The sequence below is a fragment of the Diceros bicornis genome, chromosome 25 (genome assembly GCF_020826845.1).
Source record: "Diceros bicornis minor isolate mBicDic1 chromosome 25, mDicBic1.mat.cur, whole genome shotgun sequence".
NCBI lineage: Eukaryota > Metazoa > Chordata > Mammalia > Perissodactyla > Rhinocerotidae > Diceros > Diceros bicornis.
The window spans coordinates 15,500,051-15,525,587 of NC_080764.1; the positions used below are offsets into that span (position 1 = coordinate 15,500,051).

A 25,537-nucleotide genomic window follows, 5' to 3' on the forward strand; every position below is an offset into this window, starting at 1 on the left:
TTAATTATCCTCGGTGTGAACAGATTTCCTCTAAAAAGCCTCCTGTGTCTTTATTTTTTTTAGCCTCATTCTGCACCTTCCAATATGTCCAACCTCGGTCCCCTCATAAATTGGTCACTGTCTTAGATTTCTCTCCGGCATCTGGTTTGCTTCTGCGCAGTGTTGTCTTCTGGTGAGCCAACTGTGGTTCTGATGGACCACACGTAGCCAGGAGTCCTCAGAGCAGGAAGTGGGTCTTTGCTTGGTCTGCCTCTTAGATCAATACCTCAGGGTATTGACATCCTTGGGCATTTGCTCTCTGGATGCAGTTAGTCAGTGTGCTATTAAGAGACCTTAAGCTGATGATAAGTAATAGCACATTTGGCTTGATTGAAGGGAAAGTATAGATAGTGCCTGGAATTATCTGCAATGAGACAGAAAAGGTTGTCTACGCTGCAGTAATGTGACTGAGCCTCTTTTTAAGTGGCCTCTCTCACAAAGTATTATAGGAACCTAGAGATTAGAGAGAGAAAAGCTTTAGAGTTGAGAAGGAAGGAATGGAAGCAGAGTAATGGCAAAGAAAAGGATCTCAGAGGTGGAGATTAATGGTGCATGGAGTGGGGAGGCACAGCATAGGAGGACTGGAGTGGGGAGGGACAGCTTGGCTCTTTGGGACAAAGTGACTTCGGAGGAATATGTTTGAAGTGAAATTTCAGGACATGGTTGGTCAAGTGGTTCCATGTATGGTTTTGATAATCCTCATCCTGCATGCATTGTTTCCTCTTTCATTTGTTGCACCAGAGGGAGAAATAAGTGCCAGTTGATTTCTTAAGTACAGTCATTAGTGCTTGGGATTGTTCACAAAAAGAAGCATCTTTTGGGTCAACAGCCTCCTTAGATCACCTGTGGCTAAGAGCACTCCTGTCCCACTGTAGGTACTTGAGTGTCCTGAGTGGATTTATTGGTCTCAAGGGCTCCTCTGTGGCTTTTTTGGATTTCTACAGAGTTGTAATCTGACCCCAAGGAAGTACCGAGGAGATGAGGAGAACTGGGTCAAGAGAGAGACTGGGGCCTTATCAGTACTGGAGGGAAAAAAGCCTTTACTCTGTGGTGGCAACTGAGAGCAGATTTACAAAATAGTCTTCTAAAATAGGCCCCTGATGGAAAACATTGGTGATTGACTCTCAGCGAGTCAGTCAGAAGCACTAACTGGGATGTCTCTCCGTAGATCTAGAGCATTTTGCACCGTTGGATCTTGCAGTAGGATAAACAAGTAAATGATACACTGTGAGTGATGGGTGGGTGGGTGGATGGATGGATGGATGGATGAATGGATGGATGAGGAAATGAAAGGAAAGGAAGGGGAGTAAGAAGAGACCCATCAACATGACCCCCAAACAGAAACAACTTTTGGTCTACTTGGAGAGGTGGAATGTAACACATATGGCTAAGAGGAGTATCTTTTGTGTATCAATTGGGCATCATTTGGGTACTAGTAGCAGAAAAACCAACCAACAGTGGCTTAGACAAATAAGAGTACATTTGTCTTACGATACAAGATCTTAGAGGTAGGTGGTTGTTGCCCTAGGCTCTGTGGCTCAATAATGTTGATGCTCTGGATGGGCATCTCTGCAGCTCTTTTGCTCTCATATTTGCCAGATGGTTGCAGGAACTCCAAGCATCAGCAAACACTAAAAATTACCCCGTCCCCAACAGCTAGTTGTTAAACATTTACCACATACCCCTGCCTATGTGTCTTATATTCGTAGCAAGTAACACATAGTAGAGGCTTGATATATATTTTTTGAATGAGTGCAGAGGTATAGTAGTGTTACCAGATAAAATACAAGACTCTGTTAAATTTGAATTTCAGATAAACATCTAACAGTTTTTAGTATATCCCAAATATTGGATGGGCCATACGTAATACTAAAAAATTTATTAATTATTCATCTGAAATTCAAATCTAACTGGGTGTATTGCATTTTTATTTCCTGGCAATGCTAGGACATTGGAGTGACTTTATGGAAATAGATTTGAAGATTTGCCTCTGTTTCACAAAGTGAGGGCTACCTGTTTAATCATACTTAAGTATATGGGATGAGGTGGAAATTTGAGTGTAGATTGTGCAGAGAGTTGGAACAATTTATCTAGAGGGAAACATGAAGTTGAAATTAGTACTTAGTGATGGAGAATTAACTCAAAATTAAATAAATTGTGGATGGTTTGTAACTCCTTAGAGAGATCTCTCAGTGTTGGTTTCAGAACAGCGGAAAGAAAGCCTGCTGCCAGCTGGGATCCATACCATGTCAGCATGGGTCCCTTGCTCAGTGACATCTGTCTGTGATCACATGAGAGATTTGAGCTGTGTCTGAAAGAGTATCAACTTGAGCTCAGTGTGTCTGATGCCACTGGAGTTGCAGATGGGGGTCTGGTTTGTGCTCCTTGCCATATGTCACTGGCTTAGGGAGTTCGAAAGAGAGAACTTCTGAACTGGGAACTTGTTTGAAATACAAATTCCTGGGTGCTACCCTAGGCCTCCTGCAGCAGATGCCCTGGAGGTGTGGGGCCCAGCGTTCTTATGTTTTAACCAGCCCTCAGGGTGACTCTGATGCCCACTCAAGTTTGGGAGCCACTATCCTAGACAGTGGAGGAGCCATCAAAGAATGTTTGTTTTGCAGTTCAGAAAAAGGGCTGTCTGCGTTGGAGGACATGAGCACAGCCAGCCTGGGGGGACCACTTGGAGACTGGTTAGTCGTCCAGATGGTACCCCCAATGTCCAGTCACCAACCTGCCCTTAGGAACATTAACTTCAAGAAGCAGGATGGCAGGGATCTGTTATACCTCCAAGGAGCAGTGGGAGGGCTCAGTGGGCTTAGAAGACGATGACCTGTAGGTGGTGAAATGTCTCATGGTGGTTGATGTTAAGAGGTGGGAAAAGCCCTGGGTGTTAGGTGGGTACCCTGGGTTCTCGTCCTGACCTGGCCAGCAAGTTGCTGAGTGACCTCATACAACTGCTTGCTTTTCTCTGGACCTCAATTTCTGATTGTGTAAAATGAGGATTTCACAGGAACAGTCCTAATTCTGATTCTTTCCAACCCAAGTTTCTCATGCAAAAGACGAAGAGAGTGGAAGCCCGAGGCTTTCTGCCACTGAGCATGAGTTCAGGTCTTCCTGCCTCCCATCAGGCTCCTCCTCTCCCTTTGTTGTCTTCCTCATTTCTCTCCACCGCTTGCACTCAAGTCCTTCTGGCAGCGTGCCTCCTGAGGATGTGACAGGAGTCAGCCTGTGACTTGAATTTCCAAGGATAGCCTGGAGTGCACCGGGGGGACCTGGGAGTCGGTCAGGCCTGAGTTGAAATTTCTAAACTGGGGGGCAGACCAGGTGATGCTGGCTGAACACATGAACCTGCCGGAGTCTCGCTTTCTCACTCTGAGGAAGGGGCTATGAGGCCAGACTCGGAGGGGAGTGGTGATGAACTGAGATGAGGTACTGAGAGCCTGACTCCCTCCCGCCTTCCACTCCTGATAGGATCTTCCAAAAAATGCCTCATCAGGCCGCCTGTGTGCCCCTTCAGAGGCCTGTGTTCAGGACACATGCGGTAGCCATCCTGCATTCTGCCATAATCTGAGGTGGCTCAGGTTGGAATCAGGGTGCCGAGGAGGCTGGAGTGAGGTTCGAATGGGTCGGAGATCTGTGTGTAGGTGGTCTTTTTTGGAGAAGTACCTGGGGCCAGCGGCAGGCCTAGGTGAGAACAAGTTGGGTAGCGATATGAGGTGATGCCGCAGCCCATTTTATGTGGACGTTGCAGATTTATTTTTCTGGTTTCTTTCTTTCTTTGATTGGTTTGTTACTCAGGTGAATTTACCTTATAGTTCTTAATTTTGCGTTTGTATGCTCAAAGCGGTTATTACTTGTCTCTGTCTCCAGTATATTGTGTGGTGTCTTTTTATCTCAATTTTGACTTGGCTCATTTAATCCCATGAAGTAGGTATAATTCTTTTCGCCAGTTTGCAGACGAGGCCACAGGCTTGTGAGGGAAGGGATGTGCCCAGGCAAAGAAGCCAGGATTTGAACTGGTTTGTCTGACTCCAGAGCCAGCGCTTTAATTTTTCCAGATGGGGATGACTTTTTCATTTCTTTGGAATTTCGTGATCACGTGATAAAGTAGGGAGACCGTTTCTGCCCTGTTCATGACCACAGTGGTAGGATAGTGGAACTTCCAGCTGTAATAGCCACTTTAGTAGAAAGGCAGGAGCCAGTTCCCAGGGGCCTGGACCAGTACGCAAGATGATCCAGTTCATCATTATTGACCGGTGGGGGCTCTTTTTAAAATGCTGAATATCAAAGAGGAAGAATAAACAAATACATGGATTTTCCATTTAAGACTTAAGAAATTTATACCTGGGGAAAAAAACCCTAAAACAAAACCACCAACTAGATAATTAGGGAACTGTCAGATTAAACTGGGTGTCAAGCTGGTTTGCTGTGTCCAGCCATGTGCGCTGGCTGGTGTGTTTAAAAAGAAACCACCAAATAACCATGGTAATGAGTCAACCCCAAAATGTAGTTGCTGTACTTCCAGCAGCCAGAGATGGTGCCCTGTATTTATGGACTAGAGGCATAGCAGAGGTAGGGAGTCTTAGTGAAAGGCTGTTCAGGGATACATTTTAGTGTAGTTCCAGAAGGAAGTGGAAACAGCTCTCTCGTTTTTCTTTCTCTGATTTGGGGAACCTTTTTTAAAACCAACTCCATCCATTTCTTTAATGATCATCCGAACAGCTAAACCTTCTGGGACTATTATGTATAGTCGTTCTCTAAGCTGTATCCATTTTCCCTGGTCTGTAGATATATATATATATCCCTCTCCTCATTTTTAAATAAAACTGATTAATTATAAGAAAATAGATATGAAATGAAGCTCTGAGCTTCTTAGCAAATCTCAGCCCTCAAGTGGTGTGATTTTGTTCTCAAGATGGAGAGGTTCATAAAGGGGAGATTTTGAGGACAAACACAGAACAAATTAGCCACGGGGAGAGAGAGTTTAGGTGGCTGTAAATGAGTAGCTGTCATTGTCACCGTCAACAAATATTTATGATATACCTTCCTTGAGTACAACTGCCACACAAGGCAAATTCCTGAAGGCGGTAGAGTCTGTGCCTTGGCAACATAATTTAAACTTGACGCCAGTTAAGGCTATTGAGGAATGCTGGGGGCCAAGGTTACTGGCTCTTCTTCCCCTGTTGTCGCCTCTACTTCCTTTTTTAAAAGACTAGTATATTAGTAGCTTTTCTTGCTGGTAGGGTGCATGATACCCACATGTGTGTATACACACACACACACACACACACACACACACATTCTCTCTCCATCCATCCCTGCATCCCTCTTTACATCCCTGCATCCCTATCTCCATCCCTCTCTCCATCCCTTCATCCCTCTCTCCATCCCTTCATCCCTCTCTCTATCCCTGCATCCCTCTCTATCCCTGCATCCCTCTCTCCATCCCTTCATCCCTCTCTCCATTCCTTCGTCCCTCTCTCCATCCCTTCATCCCTCTCTCCATCCCTTCATCCCTCTCTCCATCCCTTCATCCCTCTCTCCATCCCTTCATCCCTCTCTCCATCCCTTCATCCTTCTCTCTATCCCTTCATCCCTCTTTACATCCCTGCATCCCTCTCCCCATCCCTTCACCCCTCTCTCCATCCCTTCATCCCTCTCTCTATCCCTTCATCCCTCTCTCCATCCCTGCATCCCTCTCTCCATCCCTGCACCCTCTCTCCATCCCTTCATCCCTCTCTTTATCCCTCTATCCCTTCATCCCTTTCTCCCTCACTCCTACTACCCCCTTCCCCTTCTCTCTCCTCCTTCCCTCCCTTCCCCCCACCTTCAGTTGCTGTGACTCTAACTACTCTTGGTTTCTTCCAATTGTTCACCTGTTCCCTTCTGTGTCTTGACCATACTTAGAGGCAAGTTGAGATTTCCTGATGATTTCTCATTGATGATGGAGTGGAGTAGGTGGCTCACCTGGTTGCCCAGTGGCTGGACTGTCATTCTGCTGTGCCTCATAGCCAATGGGTCTCTGGCCTTAACTGAACACTCCCCTCTTATGCTGTTCTCTTCTTGAAGGCTACTTGTCCCATGACCTGTCTGATCCTGCTTGCCTCAAGACTGCTTAGGATGCTCAGGGAAGGGCCATTTCTCCGTCTGAGGCTGGCATCCTTACTGGTCCAAGGCCATTCATGTCCAGTGTTAGGTGTGGCATCCAGCTTCCTTGGCTTCCCAACCAAGGTAGCATTCGCCATCTTGTTCTTTACCCCACAAGGTTGTTGAATTGGGGTAGTAGAAGTGGTTAAAGCTCTCTAGAGTCAGACTACCTGGGGTTGAATCCTTGCATTAACTTCTACTAGTTGGGTGATTTGGGAAAAGTTACTCTGCTTCCTTGGACCTCAATTTCCTCGTCTATAAAATGGCACACCACTAAATATACAGCAAGCATGAGCTCTTATTTTCTGAAATCTGAAAGAAGCGGCTTCTATTGAAAACTCACATTTCGCCCTTCTTTCCCCTGCTCCATTCTCTTTTCTCACTTTCTGGTCTTAGGGGTATTTCTGCTCATATCATTTGGCCGAAGGCAGCACATATTTTTCCTGAACAGCATCATATGAATTGGTCTACTGTGGGCAACTCTCCTCACTTCTCTACAGTAAGATGATTGCCCCATTCCTGGTTTCCAGAGCATCCTTGAGATTTTTATTCCATATAGTGTTTTAGGGCACATTTAAACGAAAGTATGAGGGATTCCGGATTGAAGCCGGGTGTAGCAGAGTATTGTGACTCGGAGGTAAGAGCCTGCGAAAGAGATCAATGCGGTCTGTCCTCGGGGTGTCAGGTTCTGCCTTCTTCCTCTCCTCCTGTAGCCCTGCTTGCACCTTTGGCCCCAGCAATTGACAAAAGATGGGGCCCCCGTGGTCACACCTCGCCCTTTGCACAGACTCCTTCCTTCTGCCTTGTTCCACCTTGTTCACCTTGTGAAGCTGCTGCACCTCTGTGGAATTCAGTTGGAGTCAGGTGTTTCTCATCCTGTTACCTCTCTTATAATACCTGGCACGCTCATGCATGCTCAGCACCTAGCACAGTGCCTCGTACACAGCAGGCACTCAATAAATTGTGAATGAATGATTTTCTAAAATAAGAGTTTGGAACAGTTTACTATCAAAGGCCTTTTTCAGCTCTGTGATTTGTTGCTTTGGAAATGTCTAAAAAGTTGCACTGGTCTTTTGAGAGGAAGGTCATACAACATTTATATTCCACTCTGATACCCTTTTGTTGAGACATTGACCTCCCATTGAAATGTGCCCCTGGTTTTAAAGAACTTCGCTGTCTCCTTCGCTGGTATTATAGGACCTCCTCACCACCCTTGGGTCATTGTGCTTGTCATTGGGGCCACCTTCCTTGATTCATTCTACTCCAGTCAAAGCAGGGCAGTTGGAATGCTATTAATTCCTCGGAAACCACTTGCATCGTTTTATTCCTCTCCTCAGGGTAATTGAATGGGTTTCTAGTGCTCATTGTATCCAGTCTAAATGCCTCAGTTCAAAGGACCATTCGTGGTCCTCCAGGAACCCGCTGCACCCCGCTGTTGTCAGCCTGTCTTCCTTCTCCAGGCAGCCCAGCTCATTGTTTTCCCTTCTCCCGTGACACGTGGCACGGTTTCTGGGCCTTTAATTGATGCCACTATTCTTCCTGACTTGCTCAGCACTTGCCCAGTTCATGTCATCCCTGAGACCCAGATCTGGCCATTCTCTAGGGCCAAGGCCACGGTTTCCAGTTTTACTTTCCCATTTGATTCCTTGATTCACTGATTCACGGTCTCTTCTCTTCTCAGAAGCCTTTATGCGTTAAAATCCTCGCCCTGCAGTGGTGACTGGCTATTCCTCAAAGTCTTAACACATATTAATACAGTTTGTACTACATTATTTTGCGCTCTTGAATATTTTTGATCTCCTTGAATTGCTTGTAAATGCCTTGCTGTCATGAGCTATTGTCTTCTGCTTCTTTGAAACTGCCCATGGTAGTTGTTTGCTTATAGAGCTACTCAGACAGACATTTCTTGAATGACAATGGCATTTTCCAAACAGGATTGTAGACATCAGGGACAGTGAACTTAAATAATGATGGTGAACTTTTTCTTCTTTTTTCTACGTAGCAGTGGTCTGCCAAGAGACAAAAGTACATCAAAGTAGTGTTGGGATTAATTCCCAGGGGAAAGTTTAATTGGTCCCAGGGCTTTCGATCATTCTGTACCTAGGCAAAGGCCATTATTCTTAAGGGCAGCTTCTTATCACTGCCTTGTTTCAGTGGGTGATGCTGCCCTGACGTGCTGGCTGTGGGGGAGGAAGACACACTGTAGAGAAGAAAAGTACTGATTGGGGTCTGATGCAATCCTCAGCCATTGAGCAGCAGCCCCAGTGTCACCTCCTAGAGCAGACTCATGAAACTGAAAACTGGGAAGGGTCTTTTGAGGTTACCTTGACTACTCCATCCATTCATACATACATTCATGCATTCAGAAAATATTTATCAGAAAACTACTATGTGCAAGGTTTTCTACTAAGCCTCATCAAGGGGCTGTTAGGAAGCATGAAATCCAATTTGGAGAACAGGCATCAATCAGGAGGGTTGTTGTGATCCCACAGCTGAATGGCCTGTCATGCAGATTTTTAAAAATTGGTGCATTGCAATGGAGAACAGGTAGCTCTGCACGACCATGGTGTCTAGATAGCCCTGAACAGAGGAGAATGAGTTATGCTAGGCAGTTACTGGCTCAACAAAGGTTTAATCCAAGAGCAGTGTTGGCATCCTCAGTGTGAATGAGTACTTGGGATAAAGTTAGATAGACCCTGGGTACAAATCCCAGTGTCACACTTTTTAGATCTGTGACCCACTGGTAAGATGCTTAACCTTCCTGTGTGTCTCATGTTCCTCAGTGGTATAAAGATGTTAATGACTGTTATGGGTTGAATTGCATCCCCCTCAAAATGCATATGTTTAACCCCCAGGACCTCAGAATGTGACTGTATTTGGAGATAGGGTCTTTAAAGAGGTAATTAAGGTAAAAAGAGGTCATATGGATGGGCCCTAATCCCGTATAACTGGTGTCCTTATAAAAAGAGGAGATTGAGACACAGACACACACACACAGGAAAGACCACGTGAAAACACAGGGTCTACAAGAAGATGGGCATCTACAAGCCAAGGAGAGAGGCCTCAGAAGAAACCAACACTGCCAACACCTTGATCTGGGACTTGGCAGCCTCCAGAACTGTGAGAAAATTAATTTCTGTTGTTTAAGCCACCCGGTCTATGATACTTTAAGGCAGTGCTAGCAACCTAATACAATGACAATCACCTGAAAAGATGGAATGACTCAAGAAAGCATGTAATGTAATGTTTAGGTTATAGTGTGTGGCACACGGCAGGAATCCTGGCGAGGCCAAATAAAGCAGGTTTAGGCTGGAGTCTCCATCCAGGTCTCTACATACGTATTCACGGCCACAACCACTTTCTATGGTGCTCTTTCCCCGCAGACAGACTCGGTGCCTGGCACACAGTCATGTTACTAGATTCTTTTATAAATAGCTCCATTCAGTGTTAGCAACTTCTCTTCATGTGTCGCCTGTCACAGGACAATGACGGGCTCAGTTGAGAGCACTTTTTCTCTTCCAGGCCATGGTGTTGATTAGACCTGAGCCTTGCGTCCTAGGAATGGCCAAAGGACTTTATCCTCAGGGTCCTACGGGGTGATATTTGGGGCCACATCATTCTCAGCACCTCAGACTTCATCCCGATCAAGTGTCTCCACTCTCTAAGACCTTGGCTTTTAGTCCAGCTGGTGTGTGTGCACAAACGTCCATTTGCCTGATCTCTGCTTGGCCATCCTGTGGACATTTCCAGAGCCAAGTACACGTTGATTCCCTCGTTTCTATCTCTCTGGCTTTCTCAGATGTGCTCACTGTTGTTGATCTTTATGGGGCTACTCTCCCCCAGGGCCTGCACAGTACTAAAATCACAACAGTGACATCAGCCACTTGGGTGTGTGGGTAGTCAGTGGGAGGCAGCTCCATCTGGAAACTAAAAAAAGAAACAAAATCCTCTTCTTTTACTTCCCCCGGACTTTCTGTATCTTTGCAGGTAGACAGGGCCAAATAAGGAATTTACAAATTGACACTTTTTTCCCAAAGCAGCTTGATTTTTTAAAAAGTTCCTTTGATTCCGAAGATCTGGGAGCAGGGAGTCAGATTGGCTGAGAAGCCAGCACAATTGGAGAAAGGCGGGGGAATGAGGCGTGTGCGCCTGGAGTCCTGTGTGCTTGGAAAGTCTCAGTCATGTGCTGCAGATGTAGCCATAAACCCCAGCAAGAGGAATCCTCGAACCATTTCCAGCTGTTAACACCTGGAGACTTTCTAAGTTACAATGAAAAGAATATCCTTGGCAAGCCAAACTTGACTTTGTGAATTTCGTTGTGTGGCGCTCGAATGCTTTACCTACTCACCTGAGCACTCCCTGTATCTTACTGATGGTCACGCAGTAAAACGATCAGGCTGCGTGTGCCAGAAGGCAGCCGCGGTCTCCGGAGGTCTCCCTGTAGCAATTGGCAGAAGGATGACAAGGAGAAAGGCACATCCAGCTAGTGTTAGGACGGTGAAAAGGGAAGCCGCGGTGGCCATTCCCCCTTCTGCTTCTCATTTCTTTATTAGTCATAACAGGATTCAGCTAGAATTGGTCTTGGGTGCCAATTATGAATCTCCTAGAGATGACAGCATTCTGTCTTGGTGATGGAAGCAATGATTTCTTCTTCAGGCCACTTTCAATCTGCAGTGGTACCAGGGTGCGAGCTGGTGTGGGGTCTGGAAGAATCTGTGATGGTGGCTGCCTTAGTGTGGAAAAGGGCCCATTCATGAGTTTATGTCTGTGCATTTTGAGGAAAAGAACTTCTAAGATGGTAGGTTAGTTGTGCAAATGATCTAGGACCCAGGTGTCTTATCTTGATTTGCTGAATCACTTCTTTCTTTAAAGCTATTCAGTCAGTCTTTACTAGAATCTCCCCCACTCCCTCCAGAGAGGAGTCTGAAATGACATCAGGATATTTGTTTAATGTCTTCATGGGGCCAAGACTGACTTGCCCCGGGTCACACATTGAGTTCTTGGCAGAGCTCTGGGACAGGAACCTCTGACTTCTTTCCCAGCCTGGTGCTTTTCCCCTTATTCTGAGCTGCTTCTGCTGCTTTCTAGGAGTTCTCACCTTTCTGCTCCCGCCTCTGCACTGCTGAAAGTGCCTCTGAGAAGGAGTTTTCCTGTTCTCTCCAGGGCTCTGAGAAGGCCCTTTTTAGCCGCTGGAGGCGGTCTGTTGGAGGCCTCTGCTGAGATGTGGGCTGCTCCTTGTGATCCGTGTTTGCTATAATGGGAAGCGGCCCTCAGAAGAGAGAGACATGCATTTGTATGCAGCTTTGCATGCAGCCAGTCGATGGCGTTGAAATAAACGCAGCACTGATCAAACTATACACAGCCAGCACATCGTGGGGAAGACGGGCCAAAATGGAATGCTGATTTTTCTCACCGTCTTCTTTAGAAATCCTCTTCCTTGCCGCCCACCTGATGTTGTTAACTGTTGGGGCGGTCTAGCATTGTGATGGAGTGCTTAGATTTTGGAGACAGCCTTGTGTTCAAATCCGTTTATTGGTGGCTGTATTTTCCGTTTGTAATCTGTGGAACTCTTGAGAGAAGCTACTTTTCTGAGCTTCAGTTCTTTCATCTTTAAACTGGGCATGTTAATGACTAGCTCATAGACTTTTAGAGTTAAAATAATATATGAATGTAACGTACTTTGCACCATGCCTCGCATATATTCAGCATCCAGTGGTCGGTAGGCGCTAACCTCATCAGCAACAGCATCATCATTATTGTTGCCTCATTGACTTGGACGGATGTGGTAGTGTCTATCGTGAAGTACCCAGTCTAGAGCCTGGCCCACGGTTATCTTTAATAAATGAAAGCTGTTGTCGTGGTGTGGGATAATGCAAAGATCTGAACCACTTAGCAGGTACAACAGAACTGGAGGATTCTGACACTTAGATTCTTCTCCCAGGGCCGGCCCCGTGGCTTAGCAGTTAAGTGCGCGTGCTCCGCTGCTGGTGGCCCAGGTTCAGATCCCCGGGCGCGCACCGACGCACCGCTTCTCCAGCCATGCTGAGGCCGTGTCCCACATACAGCAACTAGAAGGATATGCAACTATGACATACAACTATCTACTGGGGCTTTGGGGGGAAGAAAAAAAAGGAGGAGGATTGGCAATAGATGTTAGCTCAGAGCCGGTCTTCCTCAGCAAAAAGATGAGGATTAGCATGGATGTTAGCTCAGGGCTGATCTTCCTCACAAAAGAAAAAAAAAAAGATTCTTCTCCCAGCCCTGTTTCAAAATAACCGTATTGCCTTGAGCAAGTCGCTTTACTTTACAGAACTTCACTTTCCTCATCAATCAAATGGGGCCAAGTGGGCATTGTGTGATATTGAAAAGAGATAACGAGAAGGGAGGTGCCTAGCTCAGTGGTGGAATAAAGTTGGGGTTCAATCAACAGCTGTTGGATCTGAATTGCTGGTGACACCCACGTGGCTCTTTCTGGAGAGTAACTGCCAGTTCATCACAAAAACTATAAATTGTGCATACCCTTTAACTCAGTGAGTCTATTTTTAGGAGTATACTGTCCCCGAATATAGATTCCCAAAGAAAAAGTGGAGCAGGGTGGAGTGGAGCCTGTCAGAGTGGTTCCTAACAGTGCTGTTTAAAATAGCTCAGAATTGAAAACTCCGCACATGCCCAATGTTGTCAGGCATTTTTGGTGTTTTTAACGCCATAGAACCCTCTGTGGGCTGTGGCGAATGTCAGATGCGTGGAAAACGTACATGGCTCTCAATTTGTGGGATGTCCCCTTTGGCAGGGAGTTGAGCGACAGGAAGACAACAAGCCGCTATTTTCACTGAGGCCCGGAGAGGGTTAGTGATCTCTGAAACCAGCCCTTCAGTCCGTGGAACACTCCTCCCCTGGGTTCCCTGCTCTGGCCCCAACCAGCGCACTGCCTTGGAACCTCTGCAGTGCCGGGCCCATGGCCTCCGGGGTCTGGTGGCAGTGCCAGAACAAACCCAGCTTGTTCAGATCCCGGGCTGCTTGGATGCCCCCTAAGCGATTCCTTTGGCATCAAGTGACATTTAGCACAAGCGTAGCTGGCAGAGGCTCTGAAGATGTATGTGTGTGGAGAAGGGTGTGACGCAACAGTGCATAGGAAGGGTAAGGAGCCTGGAGGCTGGCTGGAATTTTAGGTTTAAAGGCCTTTCTCTATGGAGAGGGGCACATGGATTATCTCCTCTGCCTGGGTTTCTTGGATGGGCCCCGTGCCTTGCAACAGCAGTGCTTGGGGAATGGGGCTTGGTCACCCAACACTTGGGGGCCTCCCGACACCTAGAGTGCTGCTCAGAAGGATGATGATTGTCCTTCCTGAGAAAAATCCAACGAGGGAATGTTCACCAAGCTTTTGGCCCCGAGTGAGCCCTCAGTAACTGTTAGCTGCCTTCCCCCTTACTGGAGGCGAGCAGGGGGCATCTATTTGACTGTGGTCTTTTTAGGCATATGGCGGTCATCTGACCAGGATTTTTGAGAAAACTCCCAGTTTCCAGTACAGCCCAGCTGTCCGCACATGCATACTCCCACTTAATTACAGCTCTACAAATATAGGTATGCAGCTTCAAAAACATTTAAATGGAATTTTGAGGGCTGGAAATAGTAACGTATACCAATAGGTTATTCCTTCTTTTCATAAAGTCATTATAGTCTATGATACAAGAGATGAGGGTCAATAAAATGGGGACTTAGACATGTGGTAATTCCTAAGAGTTAAGATCTAAAAATTTGATGATTCAGTGCTTTAGCCTGGGCAATCTTAGTGTATCATCCCTCTGTTTAATATCCTTTAGCAGTGGCTCCACATTGAGGATAAAATGGAAATTCAGCTTGATACACAAGTCTTTTCATGATTTGGCCTGTGGCTGTCTCCTCAGTTGGTTTCATTTTTCTGACATTTGTCTTTGACGGTCCTGAAGATGTACCTCGAACAACATATTGTGTTGGTTTCCTTTTGCTGCTGTAACAGATTACTACAAACTTAGCAGCTTAAAATAATATGAATTTATTTTTTTATGCTTCTAGAGGTCAGAAGTCCAACATCAGTCTCTTTGGGCTAAAGTCAAGATGTTAGCAAGGCTGGTTCCTTCTGGAGGCTCTTGGGGGAGAATCAGTTTCCTTGCTTTTTTTTAGCCTCAAGTGGTTGCCTGCATCTTTGGCTTGTGGCCCCTCCCTCCATCTGCAGAGTGCATCACTCCAGTCTCTGCTTCCATCATCACACCTGCTTTTCCTCTGACCCTGACTCTGCCTGCATCTCTTTTATAAGGATCTTGTGATTACATTGGGCCCAGACAGATAATTCAAAATAATCGCCTCATCTCAAGATCTTTAGTCAGACCTACAAAGTATCTTTTTCCATATAATGTAACATTCACACATTCCAGAAGTTAGCACGTGGACATCTTTGGGGGACCATTATTCAGCCTACCCCAATGGACTTCTCTGGTCTTTGTACCTAGTGTTCTTGCTGCCTGGGACACCTGTTTCTGCCTTCTTTGCCAGGCTCATTCCTATTCACCCTTCAGAGCCCCTCTTCTCTGCAAGAACACTTCCTTGGACCTCCTCCCTCTCCTGTCCCGTTGATCTGGTAATGTGCCTCCCCTCCTTGCTGACCTGACATCTTGAACCTACACTCTTAGTAGCATTATTGCACAACTATTTTAATTGTAGGTGTATTTGTCTGCCTGTCCCAGTAGTTCTTGGGGGCAAGGAGCACAGGGTAATCACCTTCTTATCCCCACCACATAGACTCATGGCTGCACATCGTAGGTACTGGTCAATGGATGCCCAGGAAAACGGGACCAGGGCAGGAACCACACCTCCCACCGTGGAAACATCCCAAGGGGAAGCCCTACTTCCTGATTTCCACACAGCTTTGTTGGCCTAGAATTGCATTTCCTCCTGGGAACTGAAGTCCGTTGGGCTTTGGCATGTCAAGGTCCCATGTTTTCCTGTCCCCTCAGCTGTCTAATTCCCTCTTTGTTGGGCTGAAGCAGATTAGCCTAAGTGAAAGCGAATAGACAGTTTCCTATTAACATTTATATTGCTTTTCTTTTCTATTTCTTGGCGAGAGGCTCTGAGGACTGGGATGGCTGCGGAAAATGTTCTTTCATCTGAATAATGTCCCTGTGGGGGGCTGGATTCTGGCTTTTGGCTGGGCTGTGGAGGAGAGTGGGTGTGGTGGATTCATGAGCCCGGGGAAAATTAAGGCACAGAAGTCAGTCCGGAAACTGTGTATTGCATGCCCACTGTGTGTCTGCTCTTACGCTGGGTCTTGGTATGTGGAATGATCTAGTGTTTATTAAGTGGTTCTTATGTGCCAAGCATTGTTCCAAGTGCTGTAATTTTATCATCTCTTTGACTTCTTAGAACTGCACTGTGAAATGCAGGTCCCATTGTTATCTGAGTTTTACAGATGGAGAAACTCAGCCAGAGAGAAGGCACTTAACATGTTCAAGGTCGCACTTTAGTAAGTGGCACAGGCTCCAGATCCCACCTTGCAGACAGGGAAGACCCAGTCCCTCTCCCCAAAATGCTCATGGTCTGGAGGTGGCAGTGCACCAAAGGGTGAGTGGGAGATCCACAGGTAGTCAGAGGTTCTGAAGGGCATTCCAGGCAGGGGGGATCATACAAACAAAAGCAGGGAAGTGTGAAAGTAATTATTTTGTTCAGGGAAGAGTGAGTAGCAATTCAGGGTAGTGTAGGCTGCTTTTAAGATTGTAGGAAAGGTTGACAAGGAGCCAGAGACCTGGAGGGATAGGAGAGTGTAGCTGGAGAATGGATTTCCCAGTCCACGGCCTGGAGGTGAGCAGCTGTAGGTGAGGATGCTGATGTCTATAGTAGTGTCTCTCAAACTGTAATGGGCATACAGATGTCCTGGGATCTTGTTAAAATGCAGGCTCTGATTCCTAAGGCTGGAGTGGCCTGAGAGTCTGCTTTTCTGACAGGCTCTCAGGTAGTGCGGATGTGGTTGGTACCTGGATCACACTTTGAGCAGTGAGGGTGTAGAGGGGAGTGCAGGCGCCGTGGGATGAAGATGCTTGGGAATGATGCCCTTACTTTGCTCTCAGGCTGTAGGGTCAGATGGGTCTATGATAATGTTCTCAAGAAGCATGGCAGTAGATGGAGAGGAAAATGAGGAGTTGGGGGTAAAGGTGTTCAGCCAAGGAGGAGGAAGGACCTGGAGTTGTGCAGATTAAAAGGAAGCCATCTGAAATAGAGCGGTGTGTCAGTGATGATTAGGCTCAATAGCGTGTGACAATAGGTCCCCATAACAATAGCTTAGACCAGAGGGAAGTTGATTTCTCTCTCACATCCAAGAGGACAGGAGGTCAGCAGTATAGGGTGGTGCGGTGGTTTAATGGTCTCATTTAGTTTCCAGAATCCTATCTTTCAGCCTTGCCATCTCCAGCCCTAGGCCGAGGCACCTCAGTGTCCAATATGGCGCTTGGGCGTCAACGTCCTTGTTGTAGGCCAGCAGCCAAGAGGGAGCAGGGGAGAAGGCCAGGAAGGGCACACGTCTCAGTGGGAAGACTGCCTCTGAGTGGCCTCCCTGAAGTCTCACAGCCGCTCTCGGCTGCCATAGAGGCTATGAGATGGAGTTTTCCCTCTGGCTGCCTTGCACCCCTGAATGTAAGCAGGGCGCTGTTCCTAAGCAGAGAAGAGAGAGTGGATATGGGTTGGCAACTTTGCCACAAGTGGAATCCATGGGGAGAACTTAAAAGGGGGGGAACCTGTTGAGTTAATCAGGCTCTTAGAGTGCACCTGAGTGACAGCCCTTTGGGCTCATGGGACTCTGAATCCACTTGTGCCCTTTGCTCATCCTGCTTCCTCAGTGTATCTCTCTCTTCTGTCCTAGAAAACCTGTCCAAAACCTTCTCACCCTGCAAGACAGCGCCACTGCCACCTCCTCCGAGAAGCCCACCAGAACTCTTGAATCAGAATCAGTCCTCCATCCCTTGAACAGAGCGTGGTATCGGCACCTCCGTCAGCCCTCATTTCATTCTGATTTGTATCTTATTTAGTCATTTGTACATGTACTTCTTTAGATTGTGAGACAGCTTTTGGCTCCCAGCACAGTGCCTGGTGCACGGTGAATTCCCAGGGCATTTTAGTGAAACTTCAGTGAATAGTTAAACTTGAGTGATCAAGCTGGTGGTGTACGGTGCTAGATATTTTTCCTAGAGCATTGCTTCTCAAACTCGAGTGTGCCTCAGAATCAGCTGGAGGGCTTGTGCTAACGACTCCTCTGCCCCCAATTTCTGATTTAGTAGGTCTTGTGTGGAGGTGGCACTAAGAATGTGCATTTCTGACAAATTCCCAGATGATACTGATGCTGCTGGTCCTGGGACAAGCCTTCCAGAACCACTGTCCTTAAGAAACACACAGATTTGCTGCTTTCCCCCACTGGAACCTGCAGTGTAAGTCAGGCCTGAAAATAGACGTGGGAATTAAATAGAGGGAAATTAAGTCAATGGATGAAACAATGGGGGAATATTTGGGGTCAAGGGTGCTTTTGGAGTCTTGTTCCCCATTTTTTTCCAAAGAAATTTCCTGTTTCACTTAATCTCAGAGGCTGCCAATTATAAGACGCACCATTATTTTATATAAAGCCAAGAAATTAAAAAGGCATTTAATTAAATGGTGACACAATGCTTTCTTATCCTTTTGACTCTGTCTTTTATACTTACTGAAAGAGCCCATTTAGACCTAATTAGATGGGTTTTTATTATATTTTACTGCTATGCCCACCTATAAGGAAAAATATTGGCAAATATATTGGTTCAGATATTATTAAAGCTTCTTCATATTGAGTCTCACTCTCCAAATCCCTCCTCGACTCAATGTCATCGCCATCTGTGTTTTTCTACCTTGTGCCATCCTCTGCACCATTGTGAGCATCCAATTTCTTATAAGAATCCTGCGAAGGCACTTAGCCCACTTTGCAGCTCTGTGGAGCCGGCCTCTTCCTGACTCCTCTTTCAGGCATGCTGCTGACACATCTGGCTCTCCGCCTCCTCCTGCCCCTTCCCACTACTATTTGGTGCAGAGGGTTAAAAGAGTGACCCCCCTCCAGTGTCTCCAAGACTTTCACTGAAGTCACTGACGCCCGTTCTGCAAGTTCCGTGACTGCCAGCAGTGGCAGCTGTGTTTCCACTGCTGTGTGGTCCCCAGTTATCACCGGAGGCTTCTCTACTTCAGAAATGTTAGGTTGTGAAAAACAGTTTGTCTCAGAATCAATAACATGTTTTCAGATGTCCACCACGTGCTAGGCACATGTTTTCGCTGTCATGGCTCTTCATATAACCCGTCTCAGTTAACGTTTACAATGGTCGTCCATGGTTGGCATTGTGACCTCAGTTTTATAGATGAGGACTGTGGGTCACCATTAAACATTTAGGCAGGCATTCATTCACTCCTCAGATAATTTATTGAACTCCTACTATGTGCCAGTCATCATTCCAGGCACTGGGAATACTGAAGTGGATAATTCCCTGGGGGGATAGTCAGGGAAGAAATGGGTATACAAGATTGAATCATCTAAGTGCTACAGAGGATGCTGGGTGTTAGGGAAGGCTTTGTGAGTAGACATTAGAGTGAAATGAGGGTACACACCATACAGATATCAAAAGGATGCAGATTCTAACCAGAGGGAATTGCAAGTGCAAAGGTCCTGTGACAGACGTGTGCTTGTCTCATTTGAGGAACAGCAAGTCTAGATGTTTTTACCTACAATTCTGACACCAGATTGGTGGAGATTTCTTCTCACACCAGATCTGCAACTCTCCGAACAACAACTGGGTGTCCTAAAATTCAGTTCAATTCTGACACTAACTACCCAGAGTTAGTACAGACCCCACAGGTTAAGGGCTCAGTCCCACAAGACTGTCCCCACTTCAGACTGCAGTCACGAGTCCCGAGTTGCCACCTCTACTTCTGACCAACCAGCTGTAAATTCAGGGCGTTCCCACAACCCCCTCCTCTGGAACTCAGGAAAGTGCTTTACTTACTATTACTGGTTTATTATAAAGGACACAACTCAGAAACAGCCAAATGGAAGAGATACATAAGGCAAGGTATGTAGTGGGCAGGAGTTATGCGTGCACCTTTTCCGGGCCTGCTGCCTTCCCAGGACCTTGATGTGTTCATCAACCTGAATCTCTGAAACCTTTCATTTAGGGGGTTCTATGGAGGTTTTATCATGTAGGCACAATTGATTAAATCATTGGCCATTGGTGCTTAACTCAATGTCCAGCCCCTCTCCCTGGAGGTGGGAGGTAGGATAGGGGTGAAAGTTCCAACCCGCTAGTCATGCCTTGGTCTTTGGGGTGACCAGTACCCATCTTGAAGCTATCAAGGGGTCCCTGGCCATCAGTCATCTCATTAGCATACGGAAGACACTTGACCATTCCAGAGATTCTAAGGGTTTTAGGAGCTCTCTGCCAGGAACTGGGGACAAAGACCAAGTATTTGTTGATCACAGCAAGGAAGCCAGTTAAGCTGGAGCAGTGGAGGCTCGAAAAGGATTTGATAAATGGCCCAAGCTGGGATGTAGCTGAGCTGAAATTTCCAGATCTTTGGGTTCCAAGGCCAGGGTTTGTCCACATGTAGGTAAGTGCGAGAAGCCACTGCAGATCACACCCTTCTCTGTTTACTGGAGTGAGTTTAATCTTTTAAGAAACAAATGTCTTGATTAATTCAGCTCCAGTGGCAAGGCAGAACCGAAAAGTATGCTCATTGCTGTCACCATTGTGCTACCTAAGAAGGACCCACAGTGTCTGATTCCTGAGCGGCAGTTTAACCAACCCAGGTAGAGATAACTGCAGGTGTGGGGAAGCTGGCAGAGGAAATGATAGCAAAGAAATACAAACATTTCATTCCCAGTGCATGTTCTCAAAATAGAACACGGGACTTTCAAGTCTGTCTTCTTTGAAGAACATTGTCGAGAGGGAGACTCGGGGAGCGCACTGTGGGAAGAACGAACAGAGATCTGAGTTTTGATCCTAGCTCTGCCAGTAATTAGCCATGGGACTCGACTATTAGAGTTCAGTTACAGACAAGAGAATGCATGAGTTTAAAGAGAAGAGGATTTATTGCTATTATTCGGTGCCTTGCAGAATTCTAGGAGAAGCTGCAGGCACAGGCTGAGAGCTGCAGAGAATAGTTCTCTGAACTGCACAGAACCAGACCACCAGGGGAACTGGTCAAGCAGCTGATGAGAGAACTCCTCCGTAAGGACCACACCCTGTCTGCTGGGATCTGTGTCAGCAGGATGGACACCATATTTCTTGATACTCCTGAAGTTTGAAATTGGATACTCAGTTAGTTTGGGATCAAATTACAGATGACTCCGAAAGAAACAAGTGTTCCTCGCTCATGCTTGCCAGGAAAGAGCAGGGGCAGCAGAAGAGATGCACCACGTCCTGATGTTCATTTTTGCCTCTGTAATCTCACGCAGGTGTGTCTGCTTGGTGGAAATGGAGTTTCGCAATAGGTGTCCTAGATGGAAAGGCATTTGGACAATGTCTGATGTGGCTCTCAATGTATGTAGGGGAAATATTAACACATCCTCTTGTAAGTGGGAGAGGGTCAAGGGACGCAAAAGGAGGTAAGGTTGCTGCTCTTCACTCACTCAGTAGATGCTGATAAGTTATGCAGATATAATGCAATCTTTAGAGCAACCACTGAGAAAGCCATGCAAAGAGTACATTAAAAAACACCATAAGCAAATCAAAACGGAATTCTAAAAAATGTTCAAGGACCCCACAGGAAGGCAGGAAAAACCACAATGAGATGGTACCACAAATCCACCATGGCTAAAGTTAAGAAGCCTCACAACATCAAATGTTGGCAAGGATGTGGCACAATGTAATTTTCATACGTTATTGGTGGGAGTATAAAATGGTTCATTAACTTTGAAAAGAAATCTGGCAGTTTCTTATAAAACTAAACAGACACCTACCATCTGACCCTTCAGTTTCAATTGTAGTCATTGCCCAAACTGAAAACAGCCCTGGTGCTCATCAATAAGAGAAGAGATAATAAACAAATAGTGGTATTAATCCAATGATGTATCACTCACTAAGCAATATAAAGAAATAGACAACTGATACATGCAACAACGTGGATGGATTGCAAAAACGTTATGCTGTGAAAAAAGGCTTACCCAAAAGAGTATATACTTCATGATTCCTAATACATAAAGTTCTGGGACAGGAAGAACTGGTTTATAGTGGAAATAAATCCAAAAAGTGGTTCCCTTTGGGGAATGCAGGCAGAGATTGACTGGGAAGAGGTTTGAGTAAATTGCATCATCATTCCAGAATGTTCTGTATCTTGAAAGGAGTTTGGGTGAGGCAGGTCTATGCATTTGTCAAAACTCACCCAATGGTCTGTGCATTGCATTGTATGTCCCTTTTTCCTCAAAAGAAAAAAATGTAAACATTATTGAGCCCTGACTAATGCTGTGATACTGAGGTGCCTAGGGAATAGTGTGCTGATGACTAACTTACTGTTTTGAAATGCATTAAAAAAGATGGGTTGGTGGATGGATAGACGGCTAGGCAGAGACAATAAAGCAAATATGGTAAGATGCTAATGGTGGAATGTAGGTGTGGGAATATACCTGTTCACTGTAAAATTCTTTCACCTTTATGGTGTGTTTGAAAATTTTCATAAGAAAATGTTAGAGAAAAAATGTTAAAAAAAATCCTAGGATGTATGGTTCCTTACTCTGCTGCATCGGGTGGTGGTTAGTTGTTAAGAAAGTCACTCCAGCTGTCTGGCACTACTTTATTGGACAAGCACAAAGCACGAAGGACTCCAAACTTAGGTGACTGAAGTAACTGGGGTTGGGTGGGGTATAGTCTGGATGTAGCACCCATCCATAGAAGATGCCCAGTAAGTACTTAATTAATCTGTTTCTCTTACTCTGTAATGATAGTCCCAAACTCTGTTTTCTTTGATGTCCCCATTCCTATTCCTCCACCCCAGAGTCAGTGCCAGCCACGCAAAGACTACCACTAGCCGTTTCTGAGATAAGGTTAAGTGTAAACTTTCATCGTCGGGAGGGACCCTGGGGGACTACCTAACCCTGTTTCTTTTTTTTATGAATTTATGTAAATCAATTTGCTCATGCAAAAATCTTAGCTGATTTTGTAGATAACAGTAGTGGTCAAAAAGTTTGAGGGGGAAGAGTTAGCTTCCTACCACAGCCTTAGTACATTCATTAGTCAGTAGGCACCAAGTGATTCAAGCAACCTTAGAAATGTCAATGAAGTCTCTGCCCTCTGTCCTTTCAGATGCTCTGGCCAGCATCTTGCAGAAAGGATCACTACAGGCAGACATGGCAATATGACAGGGACCATTGCTGTCGCCCTAATGGCCGGCATCAGACAAACAGAAGTCTTTCCAAACAGTGGCTGGAAACAAGACAGCTTAGGGATCGCTCCTAGGATGCCGTCGCTAAGGATGGAGATTCCGATCTCTCGACTTGCAGTCTGTTTATGAAAAGGTGGAGAGAGTCTCTAAAATATTTTAGCCAGTCCACATTTCTTGAAAACCTTATCTCACCTTTGAGAGGTCTTTTCAAATATTCTGCATGCCATTTAACAAGCTACTATGTCACCAAGGAAACCCCGTTCCAAAATTCACTAGATCCAGATACTGATAACACACACCCTACAGCAGGCTTTTGGGTTGAAGTTTTCCTAGTAGAGTGCCTCTTGTTTGTTTAATTGTCTTAAAATGTACATAACATAATATTTACCACTTCAATCATTTTTAAATGTACACTCCTTGGCATTAAGCGTATTCAAAATGTTGTGTAACCATCACTATTTATCCGTTTCCAGAACAGTTACATCACCTCAAATAGAAGTCTGTACCTATTAACCGGGAACTCCCCATTTCCCCTCCCCCAGTCCCTGGTAAATTCTGTTCTACTCTCTGTTCCTGTGAATTTGCCTGTTCTAGGTACCTTGTATAGGTGGAATCATACAATATCTGTCCTTTTGTATCTGGCTTGTTTACGTGGCATAATGTCTTCAAGATTCATCCATATTGAAGCATGTGTCAGAGTTTTCTTCCTTTTTAAGGCTGAGTAATATTCCGTTGTATGTATGTACCGCATTTTGTTTATCCATTCACCTGTGGATGAACATTTGTGTTTTTCCCCTTTTGGTGATTGTGGATAATGCTGCTGCCCTTGTTGTTTTTTAATATCTACACTTCATGAAATGTACGTATCTCAACACCACATTTTTGGGGTGATGTTTGCATAGGGAAACTTTATATTTACATTGCAAAAATCAATATATAGTCATGCTTTGCTTAACTACGGGGCTGTGTTCTGACAAATGCATTGTTAGATGATGTTGTCATTGTGTGAACATCATAGAGTGCACATACACAAACCTAGATGGTATAGCCTACCACACACCTAGGCTAGATGGTACTCATCTTATGGGACCTCCATCATGTATTTGGTCCAACATTGAATGAAATGTCATGTGGTGCGTGACTGTAATACTTTAAACAAAATAGTGTATTGTGATAAGTATTAAGTTACAGACCAGATACAATTGGTAGAAAATCGGAATCATGTACACATAGAGATTTTGAGAAGCCTCTAAGCCTCAACAAGACAGGGTTGTGGGTCTCGGTTGTTGCTGGTATGGAGAAGGACCACACTGCTGCGTGCGCAGCAACTGTGAAGTGACAGCCGCATGAATGGTTTTCTGATCAGAAGCAGCGTTTTAAGCATTTCCCATCCTAACAAGAGAATTTGTCACTTCTCTACAGGTGTTTTATGTTGATGATGTCTTCGTTTCATTTTGGGAAATTGTGAGGAGGGAGTTAGCTTAACATGCATTATGAGTTTTCATTATAATTTTAATTTATAATTTTAATTATAACTTTTCCCATATAAAATCATGGAAAATTGGTTCTGTGTTAGCTTTTTGGCACAAAACATTTTACTTTCAGGAATGAGTTATGGAAACAACAAGGGAGATGCTTGCCTTTTAAGGTATATTACAGATATTATAACACTACTCACTTTGACGAGAAGAAGAAATGTGGGTGCAGAGAGGAGAAGAGACCTGCTCCCCTGGCGTCCCTGGAGCTGCCTAGAGAAGAGGGAGGGGTTGGCCCTGCCGGGCCGTGGCTCTCCCTGCTCCCTTAGGGCTCTCCCGTTGTCTCCATGTCAGAACCATTGAAGGGACTCGTCCAGAGAGTGGGAGGAGGCTAATTGTTGAGAGGAGTCGTGGCCTTTGCAAATGCTTGTTGGAAACTAGCGGTGATGGGCCAGGACACGTTGGGAAATGGGAGATTCATGGGGCTTAGCCAATTTTTATGTCTGAGTCTGTCGAGATGCATGGCTGTGAGCTGGGAGGCATGTATCTTGCTTGCTGACTTGCCTCCTCCCGGCCTGTGAAGGGCCGTCTTCCAGTTTGAGCTCACAAGCTTTCTTACTGCACAGTCAATAGTTGCTGGTGAGAAATGAGTCCAGTGGCACCGCCGTGTCCAATACTCAGCCACGCTGCGTCTCTCTGTCATCAATGTCATGTGCGTGGCTTGTAGTATCAGGGCAACAACAAATCTATTTTTAATTCCCTCCTTTCTCCCATCTTTTAGAAAAGAGTGAAGCCGCTCTTCCTAGACGGCAACCTCTTCTCCTCCTCCTCCCTCCCTTAAAAAGTCAATTGGGTTAACATTTTGCAGTTGTGGCTCTGCCTCCACATCTGCTTACAGCATAGCGTGTGGCTGGACTTTAGAGAGCAATTGCACGGAGCCTCTGTGGGGTTCTTATATTTATTTTCTTTCAATAACGTCCGTAGCAAATTTACTCTGCTCTCCAGCCAAAGGATGACTCGTGCAACCCTACCAGGGCTGCACTCTCAACCTGGGGCCCTCCCGAGGTGAGGGTCACGGGGCCTGCCACCTCACTGGCTCTCGCGTAGCTTCTGGAACTAGGAAGGAACCATCTTGCGTGTTGAGGAGGTTCCAAGGCAGAGTCCACGTGAGCTATTGTGCAGTGGCGTTGTGGTTCTGGACGAGTCCGAGAGAGTGTTGGGTGGTTGCATGCTGTGTTGGGGGAACAGCCCAAAAGGGACTGGGGGGAGGTGGGTGTGTGGGACCCCCTACCAATGTTGCCTTGCTGGCTAGAGGAACCCACTATGCCGGGTGGAGATGGTGCAAAAGCTGACTTTCAACTTGATTGCCTTTGTCAAGAAGGTCTGAAGAGCTCTCTTGCCCGCCCTTTTTCTCTCCTCTCTCTCTCTTCTCTGGTCTTTTTGCCTTTTCACTGTCTCCCTTTCACCTA

General features: G+C 45.8%; 1 protein-coding gene and 1 non-coding gene across 10 annotated transcripts in view; both read left to right on the forward strand.

Moving 5' to 3' along the window:
* LARGE1 (LARGE xylosyl- and glucuronyltransferase 1) overlaps positions 1–25,537 on the forward strand; it is a 535,223-nt gene that overhangs the window by 172,074 nt on the left and 337,612 nt on the right. The gene's annotated exons all lie outside the window — the stretch shown is intronic.
* On the forward strand, positions 13,109–13,246 carry LOC131421963 (small nucleolar RNA SNORA76). The gene has a single exon (XR_009224003.1). It is a non-coding gene; the product is annotated as a small nucleolar RNA SNORA76 (small nucleolar RNA).